Below are 12,709 nucleotides of genomic sequence, written 5' to 3' on the forward strand. Positions count from 1 at the left end.
ATGTCAACAAGCATCCCCTTAGTGCTTTTTAAAATTTTTTTGCACTTTTATGCTTTTCATTGGTGGTTTTGCTGTGATGTGCCTTACAGAGAAAGTACATGTGTTAGGTGAGCTGCCTTCAGGTAGGGGTGACTTTACTCTTGGCCGTGAGTCCAGTGTTAATGAATCAACGCTCTCTACATAAGGTGTTTTGGACAGAAACACGCGTAAAGTAACATTAGGCACTGATCAGTTGACAAGGATGTTGCGACCAGAGGCTCTCAGGAACCAAATGCTGTATTCCCCGTGGGGGCAACTCACTCATTCAGTGTTTGTGGGAACTTTGTAGAACATTAACTACCATGAATGACCCTTTTCTAGACACACAGGTGTATACTTTGATGTCTTTGGGAACATCCTTTCCATACGCTTTTGATACCATTTTTTAAAACGAACATCATGCATGAACATGTCAAAGGGACCCTTCCATGTCCCTAAATACAGGTCCCCAGATGGCCGCCTCTCTTTGAGCATTTCTTCAATTATTAACCGTCAGTTCCCACTGATGGCCAGTTTGGTGGTTTCCTATCATCACTATTATAAACAATACTGTGATGAACATCCTCGTTGGCAATTATAAAATAGTGAACATTTGTTCAGTACTCACTAGGGACACAGCCCTCAATGAAGGGTTTTCTAAGTATTATCTTCAATGAGGTGCACAACAAGCCTATGATGGTGATGTTCTTAATATGCCCACTTTCCAGATGAGGGCTCTGAGGCTCAGAGGGTTTAAGTAACTTCTCCATGGTCACACAGCTAAAAGCCAGGTCTCTTGGACCTCTGATTCCTCACTCTTAACCAACATATTATGGCTGTCTTCTTCCATACACAGTTCCAGGCATCTTTGTTTGTTTGTTTGTTTGTTTCCTTAGCACTCCTGTTCAGAAGTGGACCACTGAGTGGAACGTATGTACATTTACAAATTAAATCCACCACCCACCCTAGAAAATGAGTATCAATTCCCAACACATGAAGAGTGCTCAAATATCCTTGGGGTCCCATTTCCCCATCTCTCAAAGTATTCTCATTTTTTGAAACAGGCCCCCAGAAGTACATCTTGATTCTTTAATGTGCCTCCTTTGATTCCTGGAGACCACACTTTTCTTACACTTATGACAACCACCCTTTTTGTCTTGTGCATATTGCCTGTTCATAAGCTGCCTGCCTGTTTCTCTATTGAATATCTGTCTTCACTTCATTTGTGAGCTCTTTCTCTACTGGTGCTAGTAACCTTCTATCTGTCATACAAATGTTGAGACACTTTCCTTCATTTGTCATCATGCTCTGACCTTGATTATTGTGGTTTTGGTCCACGGGGTCTTTACTCACTTTCTTCCATGACTTTTGGATTTGTTTTACACTGAAGGACACGTTCTCTGTCTCAATACGATAGAAACATTCCCTCATTGTTTTTCTTCTAATAGCTTAATGGCTTCTTGTTTTTCTTTCTTCTTTTTTTTTTTAATCACCCAGAAATTTATTTTGGCACCAGGACTGAGGTATGGACCCAGTTTTGTTTTGTTTTGTTTTCCATCTGCAAATAGCTAGCCAGTTGTCTTGAGAGCATGTTAGGAATCTTCTGGCTTTTTGTCTCTGATTCTGAGTGCTGCACTCACTCACGGCTACTTCTGGGTGCTCTGTTCTGTCCATTGAACCTTATTCCTTTACCAACATGGACTTTTTTCTAAGCTATTCACCCATGTTTATTTTTGCAGAGGCACCTTCTAATAATTTTATGAAAGAAAATTGATGGGATTTTATTTAAATGATAGACCAATTCACAATACCTCCTTAAGTTTATTCTTGGGTATTTTATGCTTCTATTTCTTTGGAGACTGGGGTCTTCTACCTCTATGCTTCCTAACTGGAAGTTTTGGTGCCATCATCTTCATGGAAACATTTCCAACCAGCCCTACAGGAAACGACCACTCCCTCACCAACACTGTGCTTTTCCTGTGTCACTTTTCACCCCAGATTACAATGACTGTTGCATGCGCGGCCGTCTAAAGGCAGAGTCCCCGTGCCGCCTACTAGTGCAACTCCTGCCACATCTGGCAGGTGGTCAAGGCCATGGAGAGATTTGTAGGATGAATGAATAAATGAATGGACAAATCAGTGACAGACATCTTTCTAGAAAGCTAAAAGGAAAATGAAAGGATTCTATCACAGACACTCGCTTTTCCACGGACTTCCATCAGAAAACAAGAGTAGTTTTTCTCTTCCTCCGTCTTGTCTTTGGCTAAACCTCCAAGACCACGTCAGAATCAAAGAAATGGTCATGGCTGGCCCGATGTGCCACCTCCACCTCTCTCAGAACCTCTCCCTGAGGCCACCACCCTCACCGAGCAGCCTGGGTGCTTTTCAGGGAGGCTCTCGAGCTCTTGACAGCCCTCCAGAAGGAGGAACGCAGGCCTTCATGCTGCGTCCGCTGCTATGCTTTACCTTCTGAAAAGCACTTTCCCGTAAGATACAACAGCCCTGAAAGGCTGCTAGCACGAGTCCCATTTTGCAAAGAAGACATTGACGTCCTGCAAGAAGGGGCCCGCAGCCCCTGAGTGCAGGACTGGCTGGAGCCGAGGCCGTGGGACTTTCAAGGCCCTGCTTCTCCCATAACAACATCTAGAACACCCCAATCTGGGAGGCTGAGGGGCCATGGCCCAGAGAGGAGTCCCATCTGGAGTCAGAGAACAAGGGTCCTGCCCTGACGAAATCAGCACAGTCCCTAGAGTATTTCTCTTCCCCCAGAGCAGTGTGTGATGCCCATGGATTGTTCCTGAAGAGCATCAGACTTGGTCAAAGAGCCACTGTCCATGCTGGGGAACCTACGACACAGGCTGTATTGTCACCAGGGGATGGGGGAGTGGAGGAGTGGGGGAGGGGGAAGGTTTGCCACGGGGCAGGGGTTGGGCTCCAGCACGCATCTGGGGACGCCCTTCCGTTTTCGTCTACCCGGCCTGCACAGGGTCGGGGGTTCTCCACTTGGCCCTGCAGGCCCCTCCTGGGAGCCCAGCCAAGCAGCCACTTCCTTACTGGGCTGGCAGCTGCTGGGCAGGCCTCAGTTCATTTCTAAGCCTGTACTAAAGATCCGGTTTCTCATGAAAGACTGTGGGTTGGGGGCCAAGACATTTACTGGGCTTGACACTTGGGCCCACGGCAGACTCCAGGGACATTCAGATGAGCAGCTTGTGGGTCTCCCGCTTGGGGAGCTCCATTCTGGTCAGGACGCAGATCATAAGGGAAATTTCCCAACTCGATCTAGGTGCCACACGCGAGGGATCTAAGTGCTGCAGGAGCCCAGACTTGAGGGGTCCAGAAGGGAGCACGTGGGGGAGGCTGAAGGGCAGGCCAAGGCACGTGGGCTTCTTGTTGTGGCCAAAGGGGGACTTCTTGCATTTTGAAGCAAGAGTCTTCCATGATAGGATCCGTGCTGTAGAAACAGACCAGGAAGGTATATGGACTTTTAATAAACAGGTATGACTTTTAAGGTGAAAAGGAAAGGACCTCATCTGGGAAAAACAAGACCAAATATAGGCACAGAGAGAGAGAGAGTGCGGAACGTTTCTCTTAGGCGGTGCCGATAGAAGGGAAGAGTCCTGGGCTTGGAACGGGAGGGACCCACGCTCATGCTCAAGTCTCTGCCACAGACTTGCGGGGTGACTTTGAGCAAATTACTTCCTGGTCTCCACCTCAGGTCCCTTGCCTGTCACAGGGGAGTACTGTCACTCAAGACATACATCATTGGGATAAAATGGAATGTCAGAGGACACTGTACATCTGTATGTACTGGACAAAGGTAAAGCATCAAGACGAGGCTCCAGAAGGCTCTATGTACACACCCTGGGACGTTTCAGACACACTGTGGCCCTGCTGCAAACACACCACCCAGCAATTTCTCAGGAAGTCTCTCAGCTGTTCCAGCTCAAATCAAAGCCCGTCCTGTAAAAACACGGCCCTGTCCACAGAAGCAATCCCCCGTGTGTTTGGTGGGCCACCTGCCCGCCAGGTCCAGCCTGCTGGGCCATGAACGTCAACAACGGCCCCTTCCTGGTGGGAGAAGGAACAGGGAGCCGGCTTGTTCTCCCTGAGCAGAGGACTGGCCGGTGATGGGGAATGTTTTAAGGTGGGACACTCTTCTTGCACTGTCGGCAGCTGTCTACATAAGGCGTCCATTATGTGAGGGCCCCAAGGCTAGCAGGCCTAAGAGGCTAAGCTAAAATTAGTGCAGAATGTGCCCCCGCCAGAGACACAGAACATCCGAGGGTCAGATGCCTCCAGCCAACCACCCAGGGCCAAGTGGGGGGTGCCGGGGCCAGCAGGGACAGCTGTGGCAGCTGTCCCCTTCCTCTCCTTTCCTCTCGGCCCTGGGGCGGCGGCCTGCTCCGGCAGCTCAGCTCAGATTAAAAAAGAGAATGCGGAGTAGAATCCCAAAGAGATTTTTAAGGAATCTGTGCAAAGAAAAAATTGGGGGGGAGGGGAGGAATTCGCTAGATCCCTAAGGGGCTGTATGTCAGCCTCCAATGTGAAATAGTGGGAGAGCTTTTTTTTCTCTTCGTGGGCCTTCCAAAATGTTCTCAATAAATGATGTATTACTTCTGTAACCAGAAGAAAACACAAGAAAAGACCGCTTTAAGTTGTATATTTAGGCTAACGATCACTTAATACACATTTTAAATTTATAAAAATAATGACATCCCATACCCCAAAGGCATATAGTGTGTTTGTGTGTGTAAATATGTTTATGTATCTAGTCGGCTGATGTTGGCAATTTTGAATCTCAGGATGTCAAAGCTAGCTGGTGTCCAGACTGATGTCTTCCAACCTTCATTTCATGGAAGACACCAAGGCCCCAGAAGCAAAGCAGGAAGCCGAGAAACCCCAGTTCCCTGAGTCCAGTCCTACACAGGAGTCTCCCCCACACCTTACCCCCTTTAATCTTGCAGCTGCTGTCCTTCCCACTTTATGGAGCTGGAAATTAAAGTACAGAGAAGCTAATTCATCACACAAAGGTGCCCAGCTAGGAAGCCACAGAGCCAGGTCTCAAGCCTGGTTTTCCATTCATAGCCCACAGAGCTCGAAGAAAGTCTTTGAAAATCACCTGCTCCTTGAAGTCTCAGTCAGAAAGCAAATTCTTACAAGAACAAATTTTGAACTGCCTTTCCTGGGCCCCTCTTGGGCGGTGCATGCCTTCCGTGCCTCTGGAGGGAGATGGGGGGGCTTGGGGTCTTGTTGTCAGATCAGTCCCCGGAGGCTTGGCGGCAACGGGTGACAGAGAATGTACAGGGACATGAATAGCATTGTGCCTGCCCTTTCCCCACGTTGGATGGGGTGGATGGGGAGGGCTGCAGGGGAAGGTGCCAGGTCTTCAGGGCAGGGAGGGTTGGCAGGGAGGCTGGCACTTAAACTCTCTTCTGTCTGTGCTCCTGTGCTCCGGACCTGGCAGTTCCTGGAGGCAACCCCAGCTGGAGCCCAAGCCTTTGCTCGAGCTGCAGCCTTTGTCTGCACAGCCTGTCCCCATCCTCATTTTCAGCCCCACCTCTTCCAGGGCCCTTTGATCCATGCATCTGTGTGTTCTCACTAGCAAACACGTTTTTATGGCGTACCTACTATGTGTTAGAGCAAAGCTTAATTTAGTCCCAACTCTGCCAAGTGCCTGGAGTTCTCAGAGAGGGCTTAGTGGTCAGGGTGTCCTGAGCCATTCAAGCACGGACTCTGAGGCCAGACCGCCTGGGTTGGGCCTGGCGAGGCTACTTTCCAGCTGTGCGTGCTTGGGACAATGACTCAGTCTCTCTGTGCATCAGTTATCCTCACTTGCACAAGAGGATGGTCTTGCGGGCTTGTGCAAGTCAAGTGCAAACCCTTCCAAAGCTCTTAGAACAGTGCCCGGCAGGTAGTAAGTGCTAAGTAATCATTAGTTATAAGAACAATTTTTATTACTACCATCTAGCTGAGATTCCCTCCTGAGGATGTCACCGGCTCCTGCCCTCAGCTCCCCCTCCTCTAGTAGCACAGCTCTTTGAATGTCCCCCATGGGAGCATCACTAGTTATGCCGAGTGGGTGTGGGGCAGCCTATCTACCCCCCTCTCTCTTCACTTGGGGCAGGGACCCAGTGTCCCTCATCTCTATCCCTGCTCCCAGCATGGACACAGCAGTGTCCCCAGGACCATTCCAGAGCTGTGGGCCACGTACGCCCTCAACACCAACCAAGGAGAGCCCTGAAGCTCCTTGCCGCCCGACACTAGAGGTTGCCTCTCTGGCCTTCACATGGAGCTCACTGATGCTCTTCTTCTTAAATTGTGAAGACTGGCCCAGAAGGCGACCCTCCCGAGCTGACCAGTGGGCAGGGTGCTTGGCTTCCCCGAACGCTTCCTCACAACGGGGACCTCTACAGGGCCGGTCATCATAAACACCAACATGGATGCCCCACCACACTAAGATGTCTCCTAAGGGCTCTGCATGGCACACGCTGGACCCTCGGCCTGGAAGCCCTCCCTCCTTCCTTCCTGAGCCAACAGACTCCTCGTGATCCCTCCACGGCGGGCTCACACACCCCTCCTCCACACGCTTTTCTTTTCTTACAATGCATTGCAATTTACTTGTTTACATGTCCCTTCTCCAGAATCCTTGTTTGGATTCCTGGTGTCCACTAGTGCCTGGAATGGAAGAGGCATCAGGAAAGTTCTGCTGTGTGAACTTTTTAAAGGAGCATCATAGCCACTGGCCTGCCTGCCTGTTAAGGCTGAGGTGCTCACTGCTCAGGCCACCTTTTGAGGCCAAAACTCCCAGGCCTTTCTCTGTTCCCCTGCCTGTCTGTCGACCTGCCCCATCACAGGGATGGGAGCTGGTGGAGAAGCATGGGCTGTAACTGCCGCCTGTCCTGTGGACAGGAAGCCAGACTTCCCCCTGCTCGGGCAGTAGGTTCTGGAACCACCTGAGGAGGTAGGTGTTTTTAAAGACGGAGACCTGAGGCTCTGACTGGTCACCCCGCTCCCCAAGGGAGTGACAAGGCAGGGCTGGAATCCAGCACCGCTGGGCCCCAGAGCCCACTCTTCCTACTCTTCCTTGAGATGATGGATGTGAGAACATTTTTGAGCTCTGCCAAGAGAGGAAACTGTAAAAGGATGAAATTGTGCAGCATTACCTACTACATAGGAAATGATTCTAGGACAAGGGCCACCTTGTTATTCGTGGACAGGAGAGGGCTGAAAAGGGCCTTACTGACAGCATTGAGTCCTTAAAGGGGTGCATGTCGTGGGGGATGGCCTGGTCTTCAGGGATGGGGGGACAGGGAGAGCCAGGGGGACAAGGGGGTTCTGATGGCAAGTCCCACAGTCCTCTCCTGGAGAGGCCTCCACCACAGGACAGGCGGCCTAGAGTGCCTGTGGATGCTCTGCATGGGGAGACCTGAAGGACCCCAGAGGGACCACAGATGCTTCCACAAGGGGTATCCTGCCCTGGGCCCTATTGTTCAGGTTTAGCGAGTTCTGACGGAGCACTTCTTAGCTCGCAGCCTCTCCCTGGAGCCCAGAGGCCTCTCCTGGCCCCACGGAGCTGACTACTGCCCTTCCTTGATCACACAGGGCCCAGCCTGAGCCCCTCGACATAGCATCTGAGAGCCTGCCCACTTCTCCTGGTCTCACTTCTATCCCCTCCTGCCCCCACCTCAGCCACTGCTCCTTTGCGCTTGCTGTCTCCTCAGCCTAGAATGCTTTTCTTCATTTTTTTTTTTTTTTTTTTTAGCCTGGTGAATTTCTATTCATCCTTCAAAGCCCGGTTCAAGTCAAGTTAGGTCACCTGGTGTTCTGTAAACCACCCCTACCACCAAACCTAGACAGAATGGAACCCTCCTGCTTTCCCAGTTTCCCATACTGTAGCGCTTTGCACGGCCTCTCCTCCTTTGGATGGGACACCTTCTGAGGCTGGCGACAGGACTTACTCATCTCTGGCTCTCAGTACCCCACCAGCCCCATTTCCCAGGCAGCTGTCCCAGCCTGCCCTGCAGCTCTGCCCAAGAGCTTGGGCCCTGTACTCACTCCATTCTGATGAGTGCCTCCCACCTTGTGTTGCCCCTCGTCCAGCTTGATCTTCACACCCACATCCTGCTGCGGGCCTGTCCATGCTCTCAGCACGTAGATAGCCTCTGCCCTGCCCATCTGGGCCCTGCACCTTCTAGTGACCGTGGGGGGCAGGCAGGGGGTTAGTGATCATCCAGGTCTGAGTTTGAGGGACGCAGGTCCTGCCCCCAAACACATCCATGCACATGCACAGTACCCACACAGCCTGGCCCAGGCTCTCTGTGGCTGTGAGGTCTGGAGAGCAAATGGACAGGAAGAGGCAGGGAGCTGCCATAGATCTTTGCCCTTCTCCACCATTCCATGGCCTTGGCTGGAGCCTGGAATGGCCCGCTCATGGGCTGCCCAGTTCACCGTGTCTCATTCTCTCATTTTCAGACATGGAAACAGAGACCAAGAAAGGGAGGTTCTTGCTATCTGAGCAGTAAAGGCAGACCAGGGGTCAGAACCAGTTCCCTGGCTTTCATCCCAGGATACGTTTCCACCGCCATATGCCGCCATTTGCAGAAATGCCAGCTGCAGGACTCTGGACATTTGGTAGCTTTTTCCTTAAGTCTCCTCAGAGAGGGGGCTCCATTCTTCTGCCAAGGCTGAAGTTATTCCCACCTACTGCCTGGCTGCAAGCACAGCCCAGTGGCCTTTGGGCTGCCCTGAAATTGCTCTGTGTCCTGGGGTGCATGGGGAGAGATAGAGGGAGCTTACCTGCCAAAAGCCAGCCGTGGTCTCATGGTTGGGATGTGTCAGAGATTTCTAAGAGCTTGGAGGACGGTGTTGGAGGGAGGCCTGTGGGAAGTAGAGAAAGTGAGAATATTATTCCAGCACCATCTGTCAGCTTACACTTGAGTTGGAAAAATGCATCCAAAAACGGTGAGCACAGCCCTGCTGAGAATGGCCTCATAGCCAAGCTCCAGTCACCCCCACTCCTCCAGCATGGTCATCCCCAGGGCAAGATCACAACCCCCTCCCCAGGGAAACAACCCCAGCCTTATAACACCACTCACAGAGCCGTAAGTCCAGCCACCAGCCCTGCATCCTGGTTCTGCTCTCAGGCTGAGAAACTCTCCCTTTTAAGCACTCCTCAAGGAAAACAACCCCTCATGGGCTCCCTGAGCACCGTTCGTCATAACTCACTCATTCTTGCTTTTATTATTCATTCATTCATGTGAGCGTTTGAGAGCCATTTGAGAAAGCTAATAGATGCTGCTTTCAGCTCTTACAGAGAGAGAGAGAGCCACTGAAAGTGACAGCTCAGGTCTTACACACGCAGGCTCCCAATCCCCACCCCAGTGGCTTCCCTCCATCCTCTGAGCGATCTCTGTGCCAGACGCCCCGCAAAGCATTTTCCGTGTGCCATGCGGGATGACATGATGCTTCCCACCATTTTCAGCACCAAGACTCTTTTTTCTATGCACACATTTTTCAAAACTCCTCCTAACTATGCACTTAGCATCTTTTCACTAGGCAAATGAAGAATAGCACAAAAGTGACATTGAACGTCATGCTTTACAATTAACTCATATTTCAGTAATCACAGCACTACCACGTATATTTAAATAGTGGTTACACATACTCATTTGAGACATGATATTTATGCCTCTGGACTAAAGATGTTGGCCCCTTCGGAATCCATTCAGTCAATATTCGTTTAATAGATATTTACAGAGCATCTCTGAGATGACTGGGCCCATGGCCCACGAGTTAGGGACCCTGGTACACAGGGGAGCATGGTGGCTCTGCAGTGAGGCGTGCCTAAGCTCCAGGACAGTTCAGAGTGGATATCTGCCCTTGGGCAGCCCACTGAGCCTTTCTCCAGCTCGGGGTCCTCGTGAGAAAAACAGAGATGATGGTCCTGATGTTGGGAAGTTGTTATGAAGATAAAATGAAATAGTAGAAAGTAATCAGGTCAAGGCCTGGCACAAAGCAGAAGTTCAACAACTGGGTACCAGAGGACTATCATCATCATCACCATCATTCTCGTCCCCATGATTCCCATCACGACCACCACCACCATCATCATAAATATCACCACCACTAACATCAACAGCAGCAGGGGCACCATCACCATCACCACCACGGCCACCATTATCATAAATACCATCATTACCATCAACAGCACCGTCACCAACAACACCACCATCATCATAACTATCATCACCATTACCATCAACAGCACCGGCACCATCACCGTCACCTTCATCATCATCATAAATGTCATTGTTACCATCCAAAGCAGCAGCACCATCGTCATTATCACCATCACCACCAACACCATCACCCTTCTTCCTTCTCTTTCGGAGCCCTAAGGGACTTGTCCTTTCCCCTTTAATAGGTTACACAGTAGTTTCTATCTTATAATAGAATTACTATTATTCCCATCTTTCTCAGGTTCATGTCCAGCTCTATAACTTCAGATTTGTGTGAACTTGAGTAAGTTACTGACTCATTTTCTTTACCTGTAAAATGGGGCAGTAGTTTTAGTAAATTCATGAAACTGTTGTCATGATTAAATGAAATAACATATATAAATACTCAACACAATATCTAGTAAGTGATAAATGCTTGATAATTGCTGGTCATCATTGTTTGTGGCAGTGATTAGTAGTGGCAGTTAATCGTATTATCATTTCTCTTCCTAGCCTGTGAGTGCCTGAGGACAGAGACCCTTCCAGATTCATTTTGGTCTCTCCAGAGACTCTAGTACAGGGCTTATCTCCCAACAGCTATTAAAAAATGTTTGCTAAAACAGTCTCAGAGGCTCACCAAAAAATCAGATGCAAAAGAACTCAAGGGACAGGAACCTGGGACATAGCCAAGGAGAGAGGCTCGATGGGATCCTGAAAATTTTCAAAATATCTCCTGAAGAGAGCCATTGGTTACCCAAGCCAATCTTGAGGCCTGCTAGAAACATTCATTCATCTATCCATCCATCCATTTGTTCATTCATTCATTCATCAAACTGACCAAATTTTCATTCTGGTCCAATAACAAATTCTTGCCCAGTGCTTTTTTCTCCCCCCCCCCCTTTTTTTTTTCTGTTGTGAAATCTTGTTTCCATTTACCATGTCATCTAGACTTCACAAAAGTGCTTGGGGGCAGGTAGAATAGGTACTAACAATAAAGAAATGGAAGCTCAGAGAGGTGATAAGACTTGCCAAAGGGCACATAGCAGTCCAGGTCATGGTGGGGAGTGGGACAAGGCCCCTTTCATGACCTTGACTTCTCTCCACTGGCCCTTGGATGTCAAACACTTCACACATCCAGGATCATTTTTTCTCACTGCCAGTTCACTTCTCAACAAACAAAACTGAATGAAATTATTTTAGTGCTACTTGAACACTCCAGTTAGAAAAGAACGCCTCTGATTTTTTTCAAGGCAGGAAGTATGAGAGTCACAACAATATGGGAGCAGTTACATGTTTTGATGCTGACCCCAGACTGCCTTGGTTCAAATCTTGGCTCTGACATTCATTAGCTGTGGGATCTTGGACAAATTACTTAACCTCTCTGTGCTTCTATTTCTTCATCTACGAAGAAAGGATAAGAGCTATCTATGGGGTTGTTGTGAGTATTAAATGAGCTAATCCAGGTACAGTGTGTAGAGTGTATTTGTACACAGTAAGGGTTAGTTCTAATTATTATGTACAATGCATCTCTGTACCTAGAACAAGGCCTGGCACATGGAAGATCAAAAAAAAAAATTATTGGATCACTGAATGGACGAAATACTCCCTAGAAAGAGGTCAAGTGTGGATAAGCATGTCCAAAAAGGAGCTGGGGCTCTGGTCCCAAGGAATCTAGGGTCCCCCAGTTCCTGGGTCACAGCCAAATCCAAAAGGAAAGAGATCGGTTATTCTAAGACTCAAAGGCCCTTCTACTTTTCCAAGAGGTTTTATGCCCTGTGAAAGGCAGTAAATATGAGTGGTGATTAAGAACATGGGCCCTCGGGTCAGACGATTCAAGTCCCCACTTGTCACTCTGTCACTCACCGGTTACGAGCCTATGCCCCAGTTTCCTTATCCATGAAATGGGCATACTCACACCTATCCTCAAGGGATGCTGGATGGATGAAATGTCATCTGGAGGAGGTAAAGCCTCCTGTACCTGGCTCCAGTCCCTAGTGACAGCGATAATGAGCCTGACAAGGTCGACCAGAGCTGACTGTGACGAAGCTCATCTTCTGGACCGACCCATGCCAGGTGTTGCTTCCAGAACACTCTCCCTCATGTGGGCTTTGGATGCCTCTTCCAGGGGCAGGGCTTGTCAGAGCAGCCTGGGCTCCACTCTCGAGGCCAAAAAGCTGCTGTGAAAAGGCGCATTCTCTACTTGGCCCCAGAGCAGACGGGCCCCATGGAGGCGAGACAGGTGCTTGGGAAGCAACCCCCTGGGGAGGGTGGTCTCCAGAGGATCCCCTCCCCCTCCCCAGAGAGTCCCTCCTAAGCAGTAGTGCCAGCAACTCGCAGCAGGCGTACAGTTGCCTCCAAGGCAGTCCCCGTTCCCATGGGGGCTGCACACCCCGGTGCTCGGTTTCCACAGCCAAGACCTGAGGCTGGCAGTATGTCCTGCTTCTGGAAAGGAACAAACATTCACTGAGTCAGAG

At 49.7% G+C, this 12,709-nt stretch overlaps 1 protein-coding gene across 4 annotated transcripts in view; it reads right to left on the minus strand.

Moving 5' to 3' along the window:
• The window catches only part of HIVEP3 (HIVEP zinc finger 3), a 456,280-nt gene that overhangs the window by 147,666 nt on the left and 295,905 nt on the right, over positions 1–12,709 (minus strand). For all 4 annotated transcript variants that reach the window (XM_059135436.1, XM_059135438.1, XM_059135432.1 and 1 more), the window contains one exon: positions 8,815–8,895. The gene's annotated coding sequence lies outside the window, so the exon portion shown is untranslated. The remainder of the gene's footprint in view (positions 1–8,814; positions 8,896–12,709) is intronic.

The sequence above is a fragment of the Mustela lutreola genome, chromosome 10 (genome assembly GCF_030435805.1).
Source record: "Mustela lutreola isolate mMusLut2 chromosome 10, mMusLut2.pri, whole genome shotgun sequence".
Lineage (NCBI taxonomy): Eukaryota > Metazoa > Chordata > Mammalia > Carnivora > Mustelidae > Mustela > Mustela lutreola.